This window comes from Lonchura striata, chromosome 5 (genome assembly GCF_046129695.1).
Source record: "Lonchura striata isolate bLonStr1 chromosome 5, bLonStr1.mat, whole genome shotgun sequence".
NCBI classification, from domain to species: Eukaryota; Metazoa; Chordata; class Aves; order Passeriformes; family Estrildidae; genus Lonchura; species Lonchura striata.
The window spans coordinates 10958989-10980113 of record NC_134607.1 but is presented as its reverse complement, the minus strand read 5'-3'; the positions used below and the strand labels follow the sequence as shown (position 1 = coordinate 10980113).

At 39.9% G+C, this 21125-nt stretch overlaps 1 pseudogene; it reads left to right on the top strand.

Annotated features, from left to right (window-relative positions):
• Window positions 1–21125, top strand: part of LOC110472978 (potassium voltage-gated channel subfamily KQT member 1-like) — a 433209-nt pseudogene that overhangs the window by 36494 nt on the left and 375590 nt on the right.

Here is a 21125-nt window from a genome sequence, read left to right as displayed (position 1 = left end):
AAAAATACCAAGCACATAGCTCTGTATTGACATTGGACAAGTGTAGCTGAAACCCTAACACGGTACCAAACGGAAGGAAAAATGGAACCTTTATTCTTGTCCAGCCTTTGAAAGAAATTTTTGTTTAAAAATAAAAACAAAACAAACCAAAAATACCTCAGCTGCTTTTTCTTCACAGGCAGAGTACAAAGTTCTCATTTATTTTTGTTTGTTTGCTTGGTTGGTTTTTTTTGTTTGGTTGGTTTTTTTTTTTTTTGTTTGTTTTTTTTTTGTGTGTTTGATACTCTTTCAGAAAACATGGGCCCCTAAACCCTTAAGCAATTGTGAGAAAATGTATTCACATCTTGGTGCCCTGCAAAAATAGCAAGCACTTGTACCATCCTGGGCCTTGAAGAACTTCATAAAGTTGTCACCAATGATTTTAATGTGTTTTGGAATTTAGCATATAGCTCAATTAGCTCACTCAGGCCTGGTTTGTTGGGATGATCTTCTATTTTCAGCAGGCTGAGCTTATATACCAGCATTTCTTGCCAAAGGCAACAAAACGTGAGTCAATATCACATGTGGTGGTGTAAAGCCATGGAGAAATACTGCAGCTTGCTGAAAAACCAAGTTAGCCATTCAAACTCCAGCTTGTGAGCCTCTAGGTTGGTTTTACTGCTTCCTCACCTTGCTTTGTGAGGCCTTTCACTGCTCTTAGGATAGGAGGAATTCTCGTATTTTTTCCAAGTGTTGAGCTTTGTATTGTGTGATCCTTATTTTAACTGAAAATATAGCTGAGTTTAACAAATGTGCTGACTCAACTCTCTCAGTATTCAAATATGCCTTTGTGCATTTCTTGTTCTTACTGTTTCCTGTGTGTGTGAATCTGAAAGTCCCTACTGCAAAGAGCCATTTGTTTTAGGTAGCACTCTTTATTCTTAAGCTCTTATCTAATAAAACCCACATAAATATGTAGTTTTAAGGCCTGATGCCTGCAGAATACCCTTTATTTTGTGCTTATATCTCATGAAGCATGTGTTATTTAAAAAGCTTCTGGCTCTCCCTTAAATGAAGTATGCATGCCATTGCTGCCATTAATAATGTTGTTCTTAATAATTAGAGTCTCTCTATACATGTGGAACATGGATTGGTGACATTTAGAGTAAGTCCAAAGCAGTTGCATTTTCATCTGGCCTTTATTTAAAAAGAATTCTATCTTCAGATGAATAGTACTGGAGCTGAGAGGTGCCAGTGGTGAAATAAACTCAGTAGTTCTGTTGATATTTCAGCCCCTTTGAAAGGATTTCATAAGACTCTGCTGCTTTCCTGCCTGCTTCCCAAAAAGCCAGCACTTAAACCAGAATTATTCCAATTATCATCTACAGTAAATTGTGTATGTTAACAGAAGGAGCTTTTCAAAGCAAGTCATATCTACAAGTACCAGTGCTCTATTATCATGAGATAAAGGTGAGAAAATAAAGGTGACCAGCAGAGAAACTACTGAAACCCCAGGTTTTATTTCCTTTTTCGGCTGTCTTGTTTAGCAAACAGGCCTGCAAAAAGTTAAGGCTTAAAAGACTTGGCTATGAGCAAGACAAAATACTATCAAAATTCATTATTTAGGTCATCATTAAATGATTAGAGGAAAAACACCCATTTTTCTTTGTGCCAAGACTACTTAAAGGTTTCCTGAACCCAGATTTTAATTAGTGCTGTAGGAGATGGAAGAATATTGACATTTCCTGCTGCTGAATGTTAGTACTTGATAAGAGGGCTACCTTTGCCCAGAAAGCTCTTACAGGGAAATGAAAAGAAAGAAAAAAGAAAATCTGAGGGAAGTTTGATGATAAAATTGAACCCTCCCTTACAAACAGTTTAAGAAACATGTGTAGAGTATTACAGAAAACCTGTGAAAACCTGACATACTTTAAAAGCAGGGGCAACCTTTCCTAGTCAGGTTTTTATTTTAAATGTCTCATATGGTAGTATTTTAATTCCCTTATTGGCTGGGACCCAAGGAGAGAGAAATGATTGTCAAGAACTTAAGATGCCACTGAAGACGTAGCACAACATTGTTTCCCGATAAAGATGGCCAAATTTGTGCAAAGAAAATAAAGGAATGATGCATGCATGTAAGCTTTAAGTAATTAGAATGAGCTGTTTTCCCTCATAACTAGGTGTTGGATTTTCCTGAGGGGCAGGTGGATATCTTATTTAGCACTGCTTTTAAAAGCTTTATGTGGTTTTGCATCTGTGATACCACACCTTTTGTCTTGTTTAAGTGCACAAGCACTTTCTTTTTGTTCCTGACTCCTGTGAGAATCCTGTAGCTAGAGTTACAGCAGGTCTGACACAACTCTCCTGCCCAAAAATCTTTAGAGAAAATCTTTAGAGAAAATGGTATATATGCAAGGACTGTAACATGCCCTGACAGAAGTCTGCCCTAGCCCTAGCCCTAGCCTTGTCCGTCAGGACTGAAAACATGACACGACATCTACCTAGCATATTTTATCTTCAGATTTTATTTTAACATGAAGCTGTTGAGCATCACTTTACAGTCTTAAGCAGTCTAAACATCAGATACACAAGTTCACTGCTCGGGTATAGCCATAATCACAAGACATGGCTGCTATGTCTCAGTGCACTCTTTAGAAAGGGCATTTCTAAAGCTGCTTTGCTACTTTTAAAATGTTTAGGCAGTTAGTATTTTGAGTAGGCAGTTAGGTGGAATGATTCCTATTCCATAATTAGGAGAGATGTCCCACTCTGCATTTAGCTGCCCCAAGGATCAAGCCCAAAATGATAGCTTTTTGAACTATTTAGCCTGGTATGAATAAAATCCAAGTCAGTATTTTAGCTGTTTTACTAGAGACAAATGTCATACCTGAAATATAAAATATTAATTTTTCTGCTGTGATGCAAAAACCCCACAGATATTTGCAACATTTTACAATTATAGATTATATAAAATATATATATATATATGTATGTATGTATATAGGATGAAAAATTGTTTGTTTTCTCTTTTAATAGGAACTCATAACCACGCTGTACATTGGATTCTTGGGATTAATTTTTTCATCCTACTTTGTTTATCTTGCTGAGAAGGATGCAGTTGATGAGGATGGAAAGACAGGTTTCTCCAGCTATGCTGATGCCCTTTGGTGAGGTGTGGTAAATCCTCACCAACAAAATGTGTGTGCAAACAGGGCTCAAGGTTTTCTGTTCAAGTAGTGATCTTTTCAGAAAAACCTGGCTCTTCTTTCTTTGCAGAGTGTATTTCTGTAGAGAAGCTTGACAACTTCTTCAGAGGGATACAAGCAAGTATATAAGAAATACAATTAAATTATTATTAAAATTACTATTATTAAAATTTTTTTGTGAAACAGGTTAGCAAGTTCTTAGCAAAGGACACTGATTACTTACAGATATTGCAGTGGTGTGTCTTTTCTTTAATTTGATTTTTGTTCAATATCTGTTCCCCCCCTCCATCCCTAATCTCCTCCTCTCCCCAGCTGTCAGGCTTCCCTAGCTCTCCCCTAACCCCTTCCTCTCCAAATTGTCAATCCTCCCTTTCCCTGACCCTTTCCCAGGAACCTTCCCTGTCATTCATCCTAGCCCCCTCCTCTGCTTCCAGAGCATTCCCTGTCTGTTTGGTGAGACTCGAAACCCTATTGCTTATTTTGTGTTATTTCACTTCCCTGCTTCCCCTGATAGGTTTGTGATGGGTTAATTCTGCCCTAAACTCCTCCCCTGCTGTTCCCTCATTGGTTGCTGTTCCTACACCCATCTCCCTGAATTCTTGTATAAAACCTCTGCTCCCGCTCCCGAGGGGGTCTTGGGGCTCACTGAATAAAACCATCCTGTTCACCCCTAAGTCCCATGTCACCTCTGTCTGTTCCCGCACCACCGACTGGGACTGCAGAGCTTCGCAGGGGGAGCGGCCGCCCGTTCTCTTCCCTCGCCGCCCAGCACGGCACCGCTCGGGGTATCGCGGCGAGGGGAGCGGTACCGTGATACAACAAGATATGAAAATTCCACATCTAAAAAAAGTAAAAATTCCCTTCAAAAATGATATCACTTCCTTTAAATTCTACTTAATTATCTGCAAAAGATGCATAACTTAAAAACATATTCTATATGTGAAAGTCGGGTTAATTACCCTATTTTTTTTTTAATCTTTTAATGTAAAACTCATTCTCTCAGTAATAATTCAGACCTTGATGCAGGTTATAGGTTCCTGTTTTTTGGTTTTTATCTTTAACTTGGATGCTGCAAAAGTATCTACTTCAAAGAAGTACACAGAATTATATACTATATTACATGTAGCCTAAGTCACCACTCTGTATGTGGTTCACTCACTTGAACCGCTTTTAAACATGAAATTTTAATATTTTAAACATGAAATTCCTGTCACTAGGTTGTCAAATATTCATTTCATCTGCAGACTATCACCTATGACTGCGCTAAACAGTACAAACCCAGAAGAATCAAGTGAAAAAAGAAAAATCCACTCAATGTCCAGATGAACCTGATGATCTAAGGTGCTGGGAAGCAATGAAACCATGAACCAGCCTATAGAGCTATCACTTGTTAAAGTCCTCAGTGGAAATTGGATACAATTTTAAGAATATGAAACCTCATGGTTATAGCTGTGAAGCAACCTGTAGCTAGTGGAAGAAAAGAATGAGTATCTCAGCAGTAGAAATTGTGCTGCATTTTAAATGAAGAACAATCAGGGTATAACTGAAAAATACCCCATGCCAGCTTTACGAGAGCAAACCAGTACTCTTTTTCTCACTTATTCTTCCATTATTTGAGTAATTCACCTCAAACACCAGTGGATCACTTTTAGCATCCAGTTCTATGCATGTATATTCATGCACAAGTAATTTCTGCATGTGATAAAAATTCCATGTGGACCCAGTGTACTCTTCCCACCTTTCCTTGGTTTTTTTTTTTTTTTAGCTCTAGTTTTCCAGAGTTGCTTCATTAGTTGCACTGAATATTTAGATATGAATTACGAATCACTATAAGCTATTGCATTGATATGAGTAAAGAGTTAAAAAATTAAGGTTAAAAGAGTCAGAGTGTGTTTCTACAACAGTATTTTGGACTTTGGGAATTTAAAAGGAGTTATGAAGACCATGACTTAAAATGCACAGTACCTTGTTGAGATAGATGACTTGGGATCTATGTTTCAAAGTGTGTGGATCAGTGGGTTTTGTTATTTTCCAAAACTTGACTTGCTTTGTGTAGCAGCAAGATAAAATCAGCTCCTCTTTCTCTGGCTGTGTGAGGAACACTGCTCAAATTGTTGTTTAAGCTTTTCAGGCATCTAGGCCTCCTCAGCATATAGTGAATCACGGTGCAGGTGCAGTTCACAGCTGGGAACAGGAACAAAGGACAAAGTGAATCAGTTTCTTTTCCTTTCAAATCTCCTGGAACATAGAAACACAGATGTGGAGTTACTAGGGAGTGAAATTTGATTTTTACTTTTGCCTTTCAAAACTGAACCATTGGGAAAAAAAAATAATCTTGGTTCCAAGTATTTGAAAGTCTTATGTGTCTGACAAAAACCACCGAGTATATTATGGGGAACATTTTGCTTTGAGGAGAAAGTGCAAGCTTGTTGAACTTGATACAAATGACCTGAAAGGTTTCAATACAGGGAAAATAGAAAATAAAGAATGAATGAGAGTTGGAATTAATTGCTAACTACATTCACCTGCTTCAGTTAAAGGCAAAGTTTTTTTCTCCTAGATTTGGTAGGCAAACAAGTTAAACTGCAAAGACATATCAAAGGCTTGTATTTCACATTAAGCCGTTCTTGGAAGTTGTAGCATGTAGGGCATATGTAAAAGCACTTCCAACAGCATGGGGAGTCTGCCAGAATTGCAACCTGTGTCATAGCAGTTGCCCTGTCCCTTTGGGGTATTTTTTTCCTTGAGGAAAGAAGAGCACGTAGGAAGCTTCTCTTCTGCTGGCCCTTCCTGCTTGCCTCTTGCTGCTGGTAATACTTATTTGCCTTGCTGCAAACTCAGCTATTCCGTACCACTGGACTGAAGTTAAATACTTGCTCCAGTGAATTGGTGTTAATTGGCACAGGTACTTGGGATCAACTGCTCAGAATTTCCAGCAGTAAATTTCCATGCCAGAGGTAGTAGTTGGAATTCCTTTATATTTAGTGTGGTTTTTTGAGGTGTGCATTTCGGACTCCTCAGACCTGAGGACACCTGCCTGTCTTTAAACATCTGAGCAGCCCTGTTGACTTCTACTAAATCAGAGTTCTTCCCTTTTTGAGGCATACATGTGTGTGTTCAGAGCCTGTGTTAGAGCCTGTGCACACAGCTGGAATGTACCATCATAAATCCCTGTTACAAGAGGTGTCATTTTTCAGAGTCAAGCTCTCCAACATTCTCTGTTCAGAAATACTGATAACTTTGGGATGTATGAGTAGAAAAAAAAAATCATGATTAAGAAAGCCAGAGAATTACAATATTTATAATCCTTTCCATGCATTCAACGTGCTAATTAGATTACCAACAAGGAATCCTCTTAAGGTAGCCAGAGAAAAACTTCCTGAGACATGTTCAGGCACCTGCAGGAGTCTGCCAGCCAAGTGCCTGCTGTGGCAGTGGAAAATTCATCTTTTCTGTGGTTACAGCTTTCATGCTGTCTTCCATAGTAAAATTAAGGCAGCTCAGCATTACTGCATTTTGGTTTTAAGTCCTGGGTACTGGAGAACTTAGTGGAAACACCAAGAAAAACCACCGCAGAAAAACCAAACCACCCCCAAAAAACCAAGAATCCTTTCATAAGAAAAAAGAGAGGAAAAGAAGGGAAAACCCACTAATTTTGAATGGTCATCTGGGTACATTGAGGAGCTGAAGTGCTGTTAAAAAAACAGCTTTAACTTCCTTCACTGCCCAGAAACACATGCTGCATTTCAAAGTTGAAGTTTTGGGGGTTTGATTTAATTTTGGGGACTGACAAACTCATTGTCCTGCTAGTAGCACACAGTACCTGAGTCACTTGGCCACCCACATTAAATCTAGACAAACACCTGGCAATTCAGAGCTCCTGCTGAGAGCATTTTGTAGCTCAAAAGAGCAATATTCATTCAAGGATATAGCTACTACAAAGTGGTCTTCATCAAGTGGAAAATTCATGATGGATAAACACAAATATAACTATTTTTTGGAACTTGGAAAAACTAAGTTTGGTACTAGTTGCTGATTTTTTCCCTTCAAATCTTTCTTCCAGCTCTGAGAGTAGAAGGAAACATATTCTTCCCATGCCTTTATTGCTTGATAGTTTCTTCTGAGAAGACTATTTTTGCATAACATCTAAGCATTTGTCAGCAATTTTTTCCATAAAAGGCAGCCTCTTTATAGTCAGTGTAAATTTACATATTTTTTTAAGTCTGTTTTGACTGTGTTTCTGCTACCATTCAAGGCAAAGTGAAGGGAGGGGGACTAGGTTTGGGGCTGGTACATCCAAATAGAAGTACATTTTTTCTATTTACAGCTCTCCCCAGTGGTTAGTATTGATGACAGAGCCCTTCTGTTCCTCACCATAAGGTTTTCACTTCTGAGGGATACAAGCCATGTTTCTCCCACCATTTTATGGCAGCATCAGAGCTCTGAGGATGCTGAAAACCCAACACCCCCATGTCCTAGGGTCTGTGCTTTAGACCCTGGTCTGTGAGTCTTGTCCTGCTGTAACCATGGTGCTGAGGCCCCTGTCAGCTGTGATTCCTGTGGCTTGCTCTGGGTTCTTGCTTTGGGATCAGCTGATTATCCCCTTCCATTGGGCTCCTTGTTACATCACAAACCTTTCTGATGAGCCAGTCTCCACCTGGACCCTCTTTTCCCCCTGTACCAGGTCCTTCCTGACCTCTGGCTCATGATGAATTCTCTTTCATCCTGCTGGGGCTCTTCAGGAATAGCCCCAAACCTCTATCCCACTCAGGCCCTCCTGCCTTTGGGGCTTTTCAGGGCTGGCCTGCTACCTCTGCAGCAAGTCCGTGTAGAGCAAAGTCCCTACAGGTCCCAGACCTGAGGGCACTAATTGTCCTAATGACCCTGACCAGCATGACCCCACCGGTGGTGCTCCATGCACACCATTTCAGCAATATTTCTTCATTTTAGCACAGGAGAGATTGTCTGTAGCTCAACTGCATCTGTGTCTAGGTGTGGGCTCCCTCAATCCTGATTTCCACCCACAGGATCATGCCCTGCTGTTGTCTCCTTCCTGTGGGCTCATGTGCTGACCACTTGATCCAAATCCTGACCTATGGCTTGCTGTCAGACCTGCCTCGTTGTGTGTCTGCATTGTAATCCATACTCCGGGGTGGACCCGGTTGCGCTTTCTGCTTCTGTTTTGCTTGAAAGGTCCTGGGTTCTGACTGAAGAGATTCTGCCCTGCTGCTTCTGTTGTCTCCTTTGACTGTGAGCCCCTTCTCCCTGGACCTGATAAGCAATATCAGATATAGGTTTAAGCACCTCATGGCTTAAACACAGTTCTGAGTGGCCAGGTCCTGTGTTAGTGGGGGAGGAAGAAAACTAAGCCCAGGCCTCAGCTCTGTTCAGGTCTAGCTCTAGTGGCAGGCTGACTTTGGGAGATAACAAATCCTGGAATGCTTGTGTGTTCTGTCCTTTTTCACTGCTGTCAGCATGGGTTTTGGTATCCCCAAATCCACACACTTGATTCACACCTGTCTCCTGATGTTTCACTAATTACGTTCCCCTTTCCATTATTTTTTTCTCATACTTTTTGGAGAAAAAAAACACTAAAACAGATGTTTGTTCCTGGTGCAGGTAACAGTCACAACAATTGGCTATGGAGACAAAGTTCCCCAGACGTGGATTGGGAAGACAATAGCTTCCTGCTTCTCAGTGTTTCCATCTCCTTCTTTGCCCTGCCAGCTGTAAGTGGAACTTGAATCTCTTCATTAAAGCTGTGTCCACCTCTGTGAATGCCTCTGGCTCCTGTAACCTGTGGATCACAGCAATGAACACATGTTGTTTATTGAAGTTATACAATTCTGCTGTTGATCTACTCAATTTCAAATTTATTTGTTGGAATAAATAGAACTATGACAGTGTAGACATTTGAAAATTAATTTTATAAACTATTTTATTAAATGTCTGTTTATTCCAGGTGTGAAGTACTTTATTTAGGTATGTGAAGCAATATACATGTCTGAATAGTAATTTTGTTACTTTGTTAGGGTATTCTGGGGTCTGGTTTTGCCCTAAAAGTACAGCAGAAGCAACGTCAGAAGCATTTCAATAGACAAATCCCAGCTGCAGCTTCCCTAATTCAGGCAAAGCCACAATGGTAAAATACTACAATACCTCAGAGTTTATTGGAGAGGGAGTATGGCCTGGAAGTTCAGGTACTGAGAATCAATATTCCTAAATTTATTATAAATCTATAAATTGTGTTTAGCCACTTTGCCATTTTGATCCACGTCAGTGAGAACATGAGATAATTGCCTCTCCCTTTCTGGAAGCTGCACTATACCTGATATTCATAGGCATAATGACACTAACTGGATGTAGTGACTATATCTAGTGAAATACTAAAAACACAATAAAAATCTTCATTATAATATTTTATTCATAATTTCCTATTTATGTTCTTTTAGGTCCGGTGCATCTGCCAGATTCTGAGGTGATGACTGTACAAACACATGAAAAAACACACCTGGTTTTAGAAAAATCTTCCAGCATAACATTCCATATGATAATATAAAGAATTAAATAGCACAATGCACAAACACTCACTGTGGCACAGTACAGGAAAACGAAAACACAGTATTCAGTGGGGGATTCACTTTTGTAGGGATTGAGTTTGATTTATTTGGGATTTTTTTTTTTTTTTTTGCTGTGGGTAGAGTTTGATCCCAGCTTGTGAGGGGAGCGCTCTGAATATCTCTGTGTGATGCATGTGCGTGTCCTCGTGCAAATTGCATCCACCATGGTTGTACTTTATCAGGAGTGGTGTTTACCTGGGGGCTTTGTTGTCAGTTGGATTTGCTGCAAAATTTGCCATGCAGGATCCCAGTGGCTGCTCCTGAACTGAGCTTCTTTGGGTGTCTTTCCAGACCCTGTGGTGCTGCTACGCAGCAGAGAAACCCTGCACCTCCACAGGCACCTGGAAGATCTGTGTGACAGCTCTCGTGCAAAATCCCAAAAAGCCTCCAGCGCCATCTAGTCCCCGTCTGAGAAAACAGGTGAGAGCACTACCAGGGTTGGCTCTCTGCTTGCCTTTAATTTTCAATTATAATTAACTTGCCAAAAGCCTCGTGAAGGGCCTGAGAAGTTTGGACACCTGAAATACGTTTATTTTCCTCCTGCCACAGCCTAAGTTTTGTTTTCCTTAAAATATTCTTAAGGAAAGAATATCTTCTAACTGAATTTGCCTTGTTGGTCAGACAGGTACCAATTCTCTGTTGTTCTATTCCCATTGGAGTCTCCTACTTTCTCAAAGCACAAGACAATGGTGCCACTTTCCTACTCCACATTCATTTTTCAAGATAGTTCATAACAGAAGAAGGAGCAAGCCAGTTTAAAAAAATGTGTTCAGGCTTAACACATGGCTGACAGCAGCTACTCTTCTCTGAAATACTCCATGATGCTTTTATTTCTTTAGAAATTAGGGCAAATTCCCGGGCTGCGAGTGCAGGCAAGCGGAACAGTGTTTGTCAGCAAAGGTGGAATTGCCCACACCTAGCTCTGTGTTGTCATTGCCAAACTTATCAGAAGGGCAGAGCCTGCAGCAGGTCCAGCTCAGGGACCCAGCATTTCCCATAGGATGCTCAAGGCCTGCCTTTAGGCAGCAGCACCCCACTGGAGCTGCTTCCCAGGGAAGAAGGGCTGTACAATTCCCTCTGGCACATGGAGGAAGCTGAAGCAGACTGATCTGTGTGCATGTCTGCATTTTGTTGTTAGTGTGACCTTGCCTTGTCACAGCTGGGGGCAGGAAAAACAGGGGGAAAGGGGTAAAGCAGAAGTAGGACTCCTGTGTGTGTTGCTGAACAGCAAGCAATCCATGGTTGGAAAGATGGGAAAAATATATTTTCTCTCTGTTTTCTCTAGTGTTTTCTCTAATATATTATTTGTCTGAACCTCACTGAGCCCTGCGAGCCCTCATTTAAGAGCACAGTAATGGTTCTTTCACCTCTTACCAAAGGATCCTCTTCTCTTGTTATTTCTTGGTCTGTGACTTCCTATTTTAAGGTCTCAATGCATACTGATCATTTTGTGTATGTTGTAGCATTTTTTTCCTCCAGAGGACTCCTATTTTCTTTTCCTGCTATAAGAGCCTGTGATCTTTGCTTTTTAGAAGTATTTTGATGCATGTCAGTGCATCCACTATCCACAACAAATACCTATTTCTACCATTTTTCCCCCATTTAATTTTGAATATGCATTTGTTTAACTGCTGCAGAGCTGAGCAGAAGGAATTCTAAAAATCTGAATGTAGACCATAACAAAGTAAGAATTGTCTTAACTTTAGATCAAGTGGTCTTGTCCCATATGTGAATGTCTTTACCCTGCAGCTCTTTCTGTTGAACCAAACCTTCATTTTTCATTTTAAAGTACCAATTGTAGTGTGTTTATTGGGCTGTCTTTAGGCTTCTAAAATCAGGAAAACTGTTTGGAGGCAGGAGGAAGGGTTTCTCTTCTCCCGATGTTCCTAATTTAGCTTTTTTGGCAAAAGGTGAAGTTTTCTTTAGTTAAATATGCTGCATATGGCCTATTTCATAGTTCAAAGTCTATGGTTATGTTGAATTTAAGCTTTAGAAAGATATTCCAGACAAGGTGATATATGCTGAATCCATTACAATTTTGTATGCCTTGAGTTTTGGTGCCAATATGAGAAATTTTAATAATGGCTTGATTTTTCAGAATGTTCTAGTTACCTTCTAAGAATCAAATTCTTACCAGGGTTTAGTTCATAATTCAGAATCAGAAACTTTAAAACTTTAAAACTGTAGCCCTTTCACTGAATTTCAGTTTCATTCTTTAAATAAAAAACATACAACCTCAAGTGAATTCACTGTACAGTGAAGCTCACATGTGCACTTGTCTGTGTTTGATAGCATCTTCTGAGATCATTCCATTCCTACTCTCACAGGCCAGAAGATAGAGAAGAAAAGGGAAGCTGCGCAATGGAAATGTCTCTGCACCTGTAATAAACCCAGAAGCAAATTCCTTGTCTGTTCCCCAGATGACTTATGATCACATTGTTGAACAAGAGGACAAAATAGATGTGTCCTTCTACATTGATGAACCCAAAGGTAACTTACTTATGCTCAGTTTATAATTTTTCAAGAGATAAACTTACAAAGAGTTGATGTGATGAAGGGAAAAGTTCTATGAAAAAACAATTCTAAGTTAATCAGTAAATCAAGATGCTTCCAACCAAGGATGGTTGCATAACAAAAATAGGGAGACACGAATGAAGTCTTTAATTCCTCTGGTGTGAATATCAAAAGAGCTTTCTTTGTTCATCACTGATTAAGATGTTGGATATATTGTTCATTCATCTTTTTTGAATTATGTCAGATTTGAATGGAAAGCTCAGGTCTACTCCACCTTTTAGCTTTACCTCCTTTTACCTCTGAAGGAAGGAAAGACAAACCAGGAAAAATATTTCTACTTATTTCTACTTAGTACCCTCTTAAACATTGTGCAAACAAATTGCGATAAGAAAAACCAACTATTTTTATGCCCACATCAACTAAGAGGTTTTGATAAGTGGTTTTTTTTCTCTTGCTTCATTTAAAATATAGTGTGTTTATATAAGTGATGGTTGTATTTCAACATGGAAACTGTCTGAATTTCACTGCTGAGTTAACATACTTGCTTTGTCTGTAAAATCCTTTCTTTAAATTAAGTTTGTAATGGAAATATGAATGTTACAATCTGAAATATAAAATGGTATTATTTACTATAAAAGAAAGTTTTCTGGAAAGCTGATTTTTTTCCCTTTTGCATTGATTTTCTTTGTCTGATGAGTCTGGGACTCTCTTCTGGATCTGCTACATCTTGAACTCCTCATCTGAATTGTTCCATACCCAGAGGCATTGCCAGTGCTTTTAAGGTTCTGGGAGAGGGCATGAAGAGTATAACATTTATAACCAAAGTTTCTGCTTTAATTCCACATCTCAGAATATTGCGTTCAGCATATCTATTTGGCTTGAACAGCTTCTCTTGCTGACCGTGTGGCAACAGATTTTGCTGAATGTATTTTTGGAGTTGTGATGCGATGGATGGAAGCAGCCAAGTGTTGAGCTGCTGGCAACAGTCCTGGAAGCCACTAAGATGTTGGGGACTCTGCTGGCTGTACTCAGGACTCTGCCAGTGTATGCTGGCTCACTAAAACTGTGTTCTCTCAATGGTCATAGTTAATCTTAGCGAAGCTCTGTGTTAGGAAAGAGAGTGATGAGAAAAGCCTGTATCTTTTTCTGCCTGACAGGAAAATGAAAGAATTTTCCCCATTTTTTCTGAAAATGTTTTCTTCTTATACTTTCATTATAGCTGGTTGAATTTATTCTTATTCTGAGAGACAGCCATACATATTATTCCCTTACCAATTAAATTTTATCTGTTTTTTATTTTCTTTCATGTTTTGCCTTAGCCAGTGGCAAAAGGCAATTTGATTTTCTTTATTCATTCCTTCTGTTGCAAAGCTTCCAGGAATGTAGCTGGAGAACTCATTTTCTCAGTTGACTGAACATTCTTGACACCTCTCGAAAGTTTAAATCTGATTTCTCTCAGTGAAGTTCTTCTTGCCAGAATTAATAGGCTTCTAATCCTGGGGAGTGGAAGTACTAGGCTTCAAGCCTGTAAATGGGGACATTTTTTTCCCTGTCAAAAAGAAAATAGAAAAGGCAGAGAGGATCATCATCCAAAGGAGGTAATTGAAAGGGGCCGTGCCAGCTTCTATTTGATTGTTGCTGTAGTGGAGTATTTAATTCATTGCTGGTGGGGACTGGCGGTTTTGCAGATGATGGCAAACTGCAAGGTTGAATCAGGTCACTTTTCTAGGCCTGACCTAGAGGAGCAGAGCTGCTGCTCTAAACCAGCTTTTTGCTGCTCTGGTCAGGTGTGAGAGAGGGACTGTAGGATGGCCGGAAATAAATGCCAGTCAAAAACAGGCAGCACAGTAATAGTCCTACTGATAAAATTCCTTGTTCTGAGCTGACATAGACAGAAATGTAGTTCAAGTATCCTTGAAAAAGGAGACATTTGCATTAATTTAGCAATGACATTATGTGAACACACCTTTTCTTCTGGAAATAGAATTTTTCTAATGACATCTTGTTCATGTATCCACATCCACCTATCTTACTCTTGGCCTGCACAAACCTTGCTTCGGAGGCAGATCTTCCCAAGCTGGGCAAAAATGCTTTCCTTTATTTCTGTGAAGAAGGTTGGAGAACAGGGAAACCTTGCAAAACAGAGATGATCAACATTAAGGTTTCTCAGAGTTTTCTGTGTCTGTGGAATAAAAACCTCCATGTATTGGATAGTGCATAATATAGAAACAAGACGTTTAATATAGAAACAAGAACATTACCAAATGGTAGTGTTCTGAAACAAAAACTTGATCGCTTAAAAGAAAAATTACTCCTGACCTCTGCACTGTGCTTGGGGTTCTGGGTGTGACTGATGAAAAGTGATCCATAGCACTCAGAATTTGTCCATCCTTACAGAAAAGGAAAGGCCAAAAGTCTTCCACAATAATAGTTTCCTTGTTCAAAATCAAACCTCTTGAAATGAAGCTATTTAAAAAGAAATTATAATGAAAAACTAAAATAAACATAGAGATTATGGAAGTTCTAGAAAATAACTGTGGTGCCGAGTCATAGAATGGCATTCCATACAATGGGTTGGGTTGGAAGAGACCTTAAGTATCAAAGAATCCTGGAATTATTTGGGTTGGAAGGAATCTTGAAGATCATCCAGTTCCAACCCCTGCAATGGGCAGGGCCACCTTCCACTATCCCAGTTTGCTCAGAGCCCCATCCAGCCTGGCCTTGGACACTGCCAGGGATGGGGAAGCCACAGCTTTGGCCACCCTCTGCCAGGGCCTCAGAACCCTACAGGGAAGAATTTCTTCCTAATATTTAATCTAGATACCTCCTCTTTTAGTTTCAAACCATTCCCCTTGTCTTATCACTGTTTGCCCATGTAAAAAGTCCCTCTGCAATGTTTTTGCAAAGGCCCTTTAGGTGCTGGAAGGCTGGAATGAGATCTCCCCAGAGCCTTCTCTTCTCCAGGCTGAACAGCCCCATCCCTCTCAGCCTGTCTGCACAGGAGAGGTCCTCCAGACCTTGGAACATCTTTGTGGCTCTCCAGTGCAGTATTTTTTCATGGGTGTCTTTGCTTCAGCTAAGGAACTATTTCATACCAGGGTGTATGGTTTAATATTTTCATGTAGTGATTTAAACCCCTCAGTCATGTCATCCTTACCTGTGATTATATCCATAAGTATTCTATATATTCCTGAAATTATTCTTTACTTGTACTTTTGCCTATCCTTGTACCTACTCCTCTCAGCAGGGTCTGTTATCAGGATGACAGGATATGTGCAAGCCCTCTGACATCTTTAATTTTCCTGTAAAGTTTAAAGAAGGCACTCAAGTATGAAGATCGTAGTTAATTAGAAAAGCAACAGTGACTGGCAGGTCACAGAGATTGATGCTTCCAGAGAAAGGAAACAGCATTTTGGTGTAACTGGAATTTTCTAGATGCATTTTGAGTTTTCTCTTTAAATATCAGCTATTCACCACAATGCATCCTTCACAAAATGAACCAAATAGCCGTTTCATTGTGCTTTTTATTAGGGAGTTAAAAAAAATAGAAAATTGAAAGTTTTTAGTCCTTGAAGGTCAGCCTCCTGGGACAGCTCCAGCAGATGGAATGTATTATTCTCTGTCAGCTCTTGTAGGTTGTATACACAACTCATTATTGTTAGATTTGTCAAAGTCACAAGACTCTCATAGTGCTAAATCTCTGCTGGGCTAAAAATAAAATTCCCTGTTTATCACAGTGCTTTTCTGTTTGATTTTTAGAGTTTCTTGTATGCTGATGTATGCACAGTTTAAAGCAAAACTGCACAAAAGCAAATTTTTACCAAGAGAGCGGAGAGCACTGTGGTTTTCTCTGAGCCCCTTACCTTTGTCATCCATCTCACTTAAAATATGAAGTAGTGTTAATGTTGATTTATTCTGTCTGTAATGCCAGTTTGGATGCTGACATTCCAGCATTCACCTGTCTGGAAATTAGTTGTTTTTTCCCAGAGACTGGTTGCATTTCCCATTGGGAAAAGGGGCTGCTTTCCCTTAATAGTGTAGATGGATTACAGTCTGCAGTATATATAAAGAAGCAAACATTTTAAGTGAAGTGAATTCAGAGATTCCAGTGCTGACAAGCTGAAAGAAAGGTGAGAAAAAACACGTGGCCAAAATTAACAGCATAAAGCAAACAGCAAAGCTTTTGAGACTCTGCATAACTGTCAGTAAGTCTGAAAATCATAAATACAAAGGTATGCACCAAATCAGCATGAGAAAGTATCCAGATACCAGGCTTCTGACAAATGCCATGCTCTTAAGAAGGTGGCATTAGCAGATGGTGGTGGTTTTTCAGTGAGAATTTGTGGTCAGTGCAGAGCTGTTCAACATCTGCATTTGTCTGTCAGTTCAGGACTTGTATTGATGGTACTTGCCCAAGTGTAAGAATTTTGGAAACACCACTCTACCAGAAAGTTTTCAGTCTTTACTGGTTCAGCCCTGGCTTCCCTGAGTGAGAACTTCCAGTGAATTCTGTGGTTTATCTCTTCTGGCCTAAATTGATGACAGGACTGGGGATGGGGATGGGGCGAGGGGAGGTGCAGGAAGACAACTAACTCTGCCAAACCCACTCTTACTTCTGTTTAAATCTGGCCTGTTTTGAGGCTTAAAAATTTATTTTTATGTTGTGCCTGATTTAAGACCAGGGTTTGTATCACTGGTCCATTAGACTTGAGCACGGACTTTGTACCAGATGTTCCCAGAGACCATGGCAGTGCAGAATAAGGGAAGGTGTTTGCAGCTCCCTCAGGCTTTTTCTAGACACTATCAGTATGGCAGTGGGGGGAAAATAATAATTATGAGTTGAAAAGGAGGGCATACCCCAGCTTAGATGTTTTGTTGCCAAAATGAGTATTTCTGTTAAAGCATCAAAAATGTAGAAAATTAGAGAAGCAAATAAATTGTATTTGAGTCAACATGTTGATTAATAATGACATAGCATTTTAAAGTGAGATTATAAATTGACCTGATAAATTGTGACATTTTTGGTAAGCTCTTTCACAGTACTGTTGCAGCTCTGATAATTTTTACTCTGAGATCCAGAATATACATAGTCCTGCTGTGTGAGGGTTAGGGCAAGAGAAGGAAGGAAGTCCAACACCCTGTCAAAGAAATCTACTCTTGATGACAAAGTCAGTAATTGAGTTTTTCTTTTGATACATTTGAGGAATCAGCAGAATCTTCTCACTACATGCAGGCCCTTGTGGGGTTTTTGTGACATCTGTGTAGAAGAATCTATTGACTTTGGGAAACAATAGAGAAATGAAATAAGGGTTTTCAAGAATGGAAGTCAGAGTTAATAGATAAGGCATGATAGAAAGTAGGTTAAGAAGTATTATACTAATAATAAGGTCTTCTGTATCAAAAAGGATAAGCGCACGTTATAAAAGTAAGAACTAGAATTTAGTGCTAGAATAACTGAAATCTTCGTCTAATTAGTCCAGATCTAATTGTTACAGAAGAGACTCAAATGCAATGTTTTGGGTTTTTTTGGGTTTTTGTTTTTTGTTTTTTAATAATTAAAGACCTGAAGTATAGTAATCAATTAAAACTGTAAAACTTGCTTTTAAAATTCTTCCTGTTAGGTTGGTATTTACACTCATTCAGTTCCTGGGTATAATTTGCTGCAGAAGGAAGAGGGGAAGTACACAATGACCTGTTGAAATCTCATGTCCTTAACAGGGAGGAATATGATGTTTGTGGTGACAGTTTCTCCTTTGGCTCCTGGGATCCACTTGGGGTCACTTACAAATGTTTCCTAACACCCTTTGACATATTTCCTCATTGCTGTGCAGCTCCAGGCTTCATCAGAATTTACCATCTTTTGTTCCCTTTCATGTGTGTGAAATAGAATTTCTTTGTTCTTTGTTACCCTTACAACATTTTTTTTTCCTGCTTCAGGACTGCTTTTTATTTTTACTGACCATTAGTGAATTGTTTATAGATCTGGTGTCTCCAATGCCAAGCCTGTGCCCCATCTCTTATCTTCTCCTGTAATCACACACTGCATCCTCTGTTTTCACTTCTCAAGGCCTCTGATATTCTGCCCAGCCTGTATTTCTGTAAACTCTGTCATTATTTGGTTGTAAATATCTCATCCTACTAAAATAACTGCTGCAGATACAAAGGCATGCTTGTGCAACACAAAGATAAACAGAAGTAAAACAAGATACAGACACCTGCTCAATTAGAGAAATTGCTGCCACAGCTAAATCAGGGTCAGGTCAGGGAAGGTCTGGACAGAGCAGCCAGAGAAGCCTCATCCCTCAGGTCCTGCAAATTTAACAGCAGTGCTACTCCAGCACAGAATGACTTGGGAGCTCTTTAGTGAAGTCACATGAATAGCCCAGTCTGCAACTTTTCCAAAACTTAGGAAAGATGAGAATGCTCTGGGCAAATAGTGGGCTTTTTCTCAATGGCTTAATCTTGAGATGAAAATCTTTGCAGAATGAAAGTTTGGCCCAGTTACCAGCTGTGAAGTGTAAATACAGTAATGGTGTCAGGAAACCGTTAATTTTTCTGTCCCCTGAAAATCGACACTGAATGTGCTAAAATTGACACTACAAATTGTGTCACTTGCTACTACTTGGAAAATGATTCAATGAGGAGCAAAAAAGGTTAGAACATAAGAGAAAGGACTGGAAAAGATGCACAATTCAGGTGGGTTTATCTCTCTGGGCTTGCAAAACAAACAGCTAAGGAGCCAGGGAGTGATCAGAAGGAACCTGAGAGCCACTAACAGCATGGACTGGAAGCTGCTGAGATTCAGGCTGATGATTTAAAATAGAAAATTTCTGTCCAGCTGGAACAACCTACATTTGTTTTCCATTGCAGGGTGAAAGTAGATTATGTATGTAATCTCAATAGAGGTTATATATATATATATATATAAGGATGTATAAATACCTAAATCTAAACAGGCTGATGTGTAATTTAGATGGAAGTGTAAATATTTAGCTCTAAACAGATATCTGGTCTAAATCAATTTTCTGTACAATAAGTGTTAATATATAATCCAAATAGAAGTGTAAACTGACACAGACTAAATAGATACAGAAGTGTAAACACAGAAGTGTAAGCTGAGATAAGGCTGAATAGATATGAGATGCAGTTGTAAATTCATATATATGTAAATTTGCCTGTGTCTAAATAGATTTAAGAGAAAATAGATCTAAGTGAAAATAAGTAAGACACATGAAATATAGCTCTTCCCTATGTGTAAGTAGCTGTGTGTGTGTGAAAATGTAAATGGCTCTGCTACATGAGGGTATTAAAAAGAAAGAAGAGGGTGTTTTTATGAAGGACCACCCTCTAAATGTCTTTTTTGTGTCCCTCCTCTTTACCTCGGGTGCAGGTCTGGGGCTATGGGTAGGTGAAGGGGAATGTGATTGCTTTGACCCCATTCCTGATGGGCTAGGGGAGCCCCAGGTGGGACCAGTGAGGATGAGGGTGATGATGGGAATGGGACAGGCCCAGGTGTGAGGATGAGGGTGATGGGAGTGGGACAGGGATAGCCCCAGGTGTGAGGATGAGGATGATGGGAATGGGATAGGGACAGGTGTGAGGATGAGGATGATGGGACAGGGATAGCCCCAGGTGTGAGGATGAGGATGATGGGAATGGGATAGGGACAGGTGTGAGGATGAGGATGATGGGAGTGAGACAGGGACAGCCCCAGGTGTGAGGATGAGGATGATGGGACAGGGACAGCCCCAGGTGTGGCCAGTGAGAATGAGGCAGGTACCTGCTGTGGGAAGAGGTTTTGGCTGCTGGTGAAGGGGAGCCAGAAGCAGGCCCAGGGTGTCTCTCCAGGCCCAGCAGTGAGATGATCTCCCAGGAGTTTGGAGAAGCAGCAGTGTGCACCTAGATTTTGGGCTTTAGCATATCTCAAGAAAGACAGAGTGCCCAAGACCCAGGCAAGAGAGCAGGACAGAGCACCTGAGGGGTGACTCAGGGTGCGGTGACAGATCCATCTGTGGCTCTATGAGGGGCTTAAAGGATGGTGTTTTTAATAAATAGGAACATGTAAAGCAGTAAGTAAAGTGGGATATAAGCACTAAACGTACTTGGGACAAGTAGAGAAACAATCATCCTTCTGCTAGGAGCAGCCGTGGGGTGTTTTCAGTTTTGGATCTGGATTTCAAGAGTGGGCCCTGAGAGAAGATGATAGTACCTTCCCTTGTGAAGGAAAGCACTGAGCCCCTGTCCATCAACAGCTTTCTCTCCCCGCACCTTTTGTGTGAGAACCATCCCCAGATATATTCAATTTTGGAACTTGGCTCCAAGGGAAGTGGGAATTTAAGAAGGAAAAATAAAGCTAAGAAAAAACCAACCAAACAAACAAACAAAAAAAAAAAAACCCAAACAAAAAACCCCAAACAAAACCCAGAAAAATCACCCCCAATCAAACCAGTCAGTAGGAAGGAAATAAGTAACAGGGTACATTAATTAGTCCTGAGCAATCATATCAGATCAAGTGAGTTTTGTTTTTTCTCTAATGTGGCAATGTGCATTTTAAGTAGGAGATAAGCAGAAGACAATTTTATTGCTGATTTTAGTCAGCTTTACCTGTATCATCTGTGAGTGTCCATAAACATAGGACTTGGATTATAGCCTAGAGATCTGGTTGAGGCTCCTGTACAGTCAATGAAAACTTGCTGGAATATGATACTTCACAAAACATTTATCAGAGGTTTGCCATTGAAATGACAAACACATTTAGAGAGATTTCTGCCTCGGGTGCTATTAAATAAACCCATCAGTGGTCCAG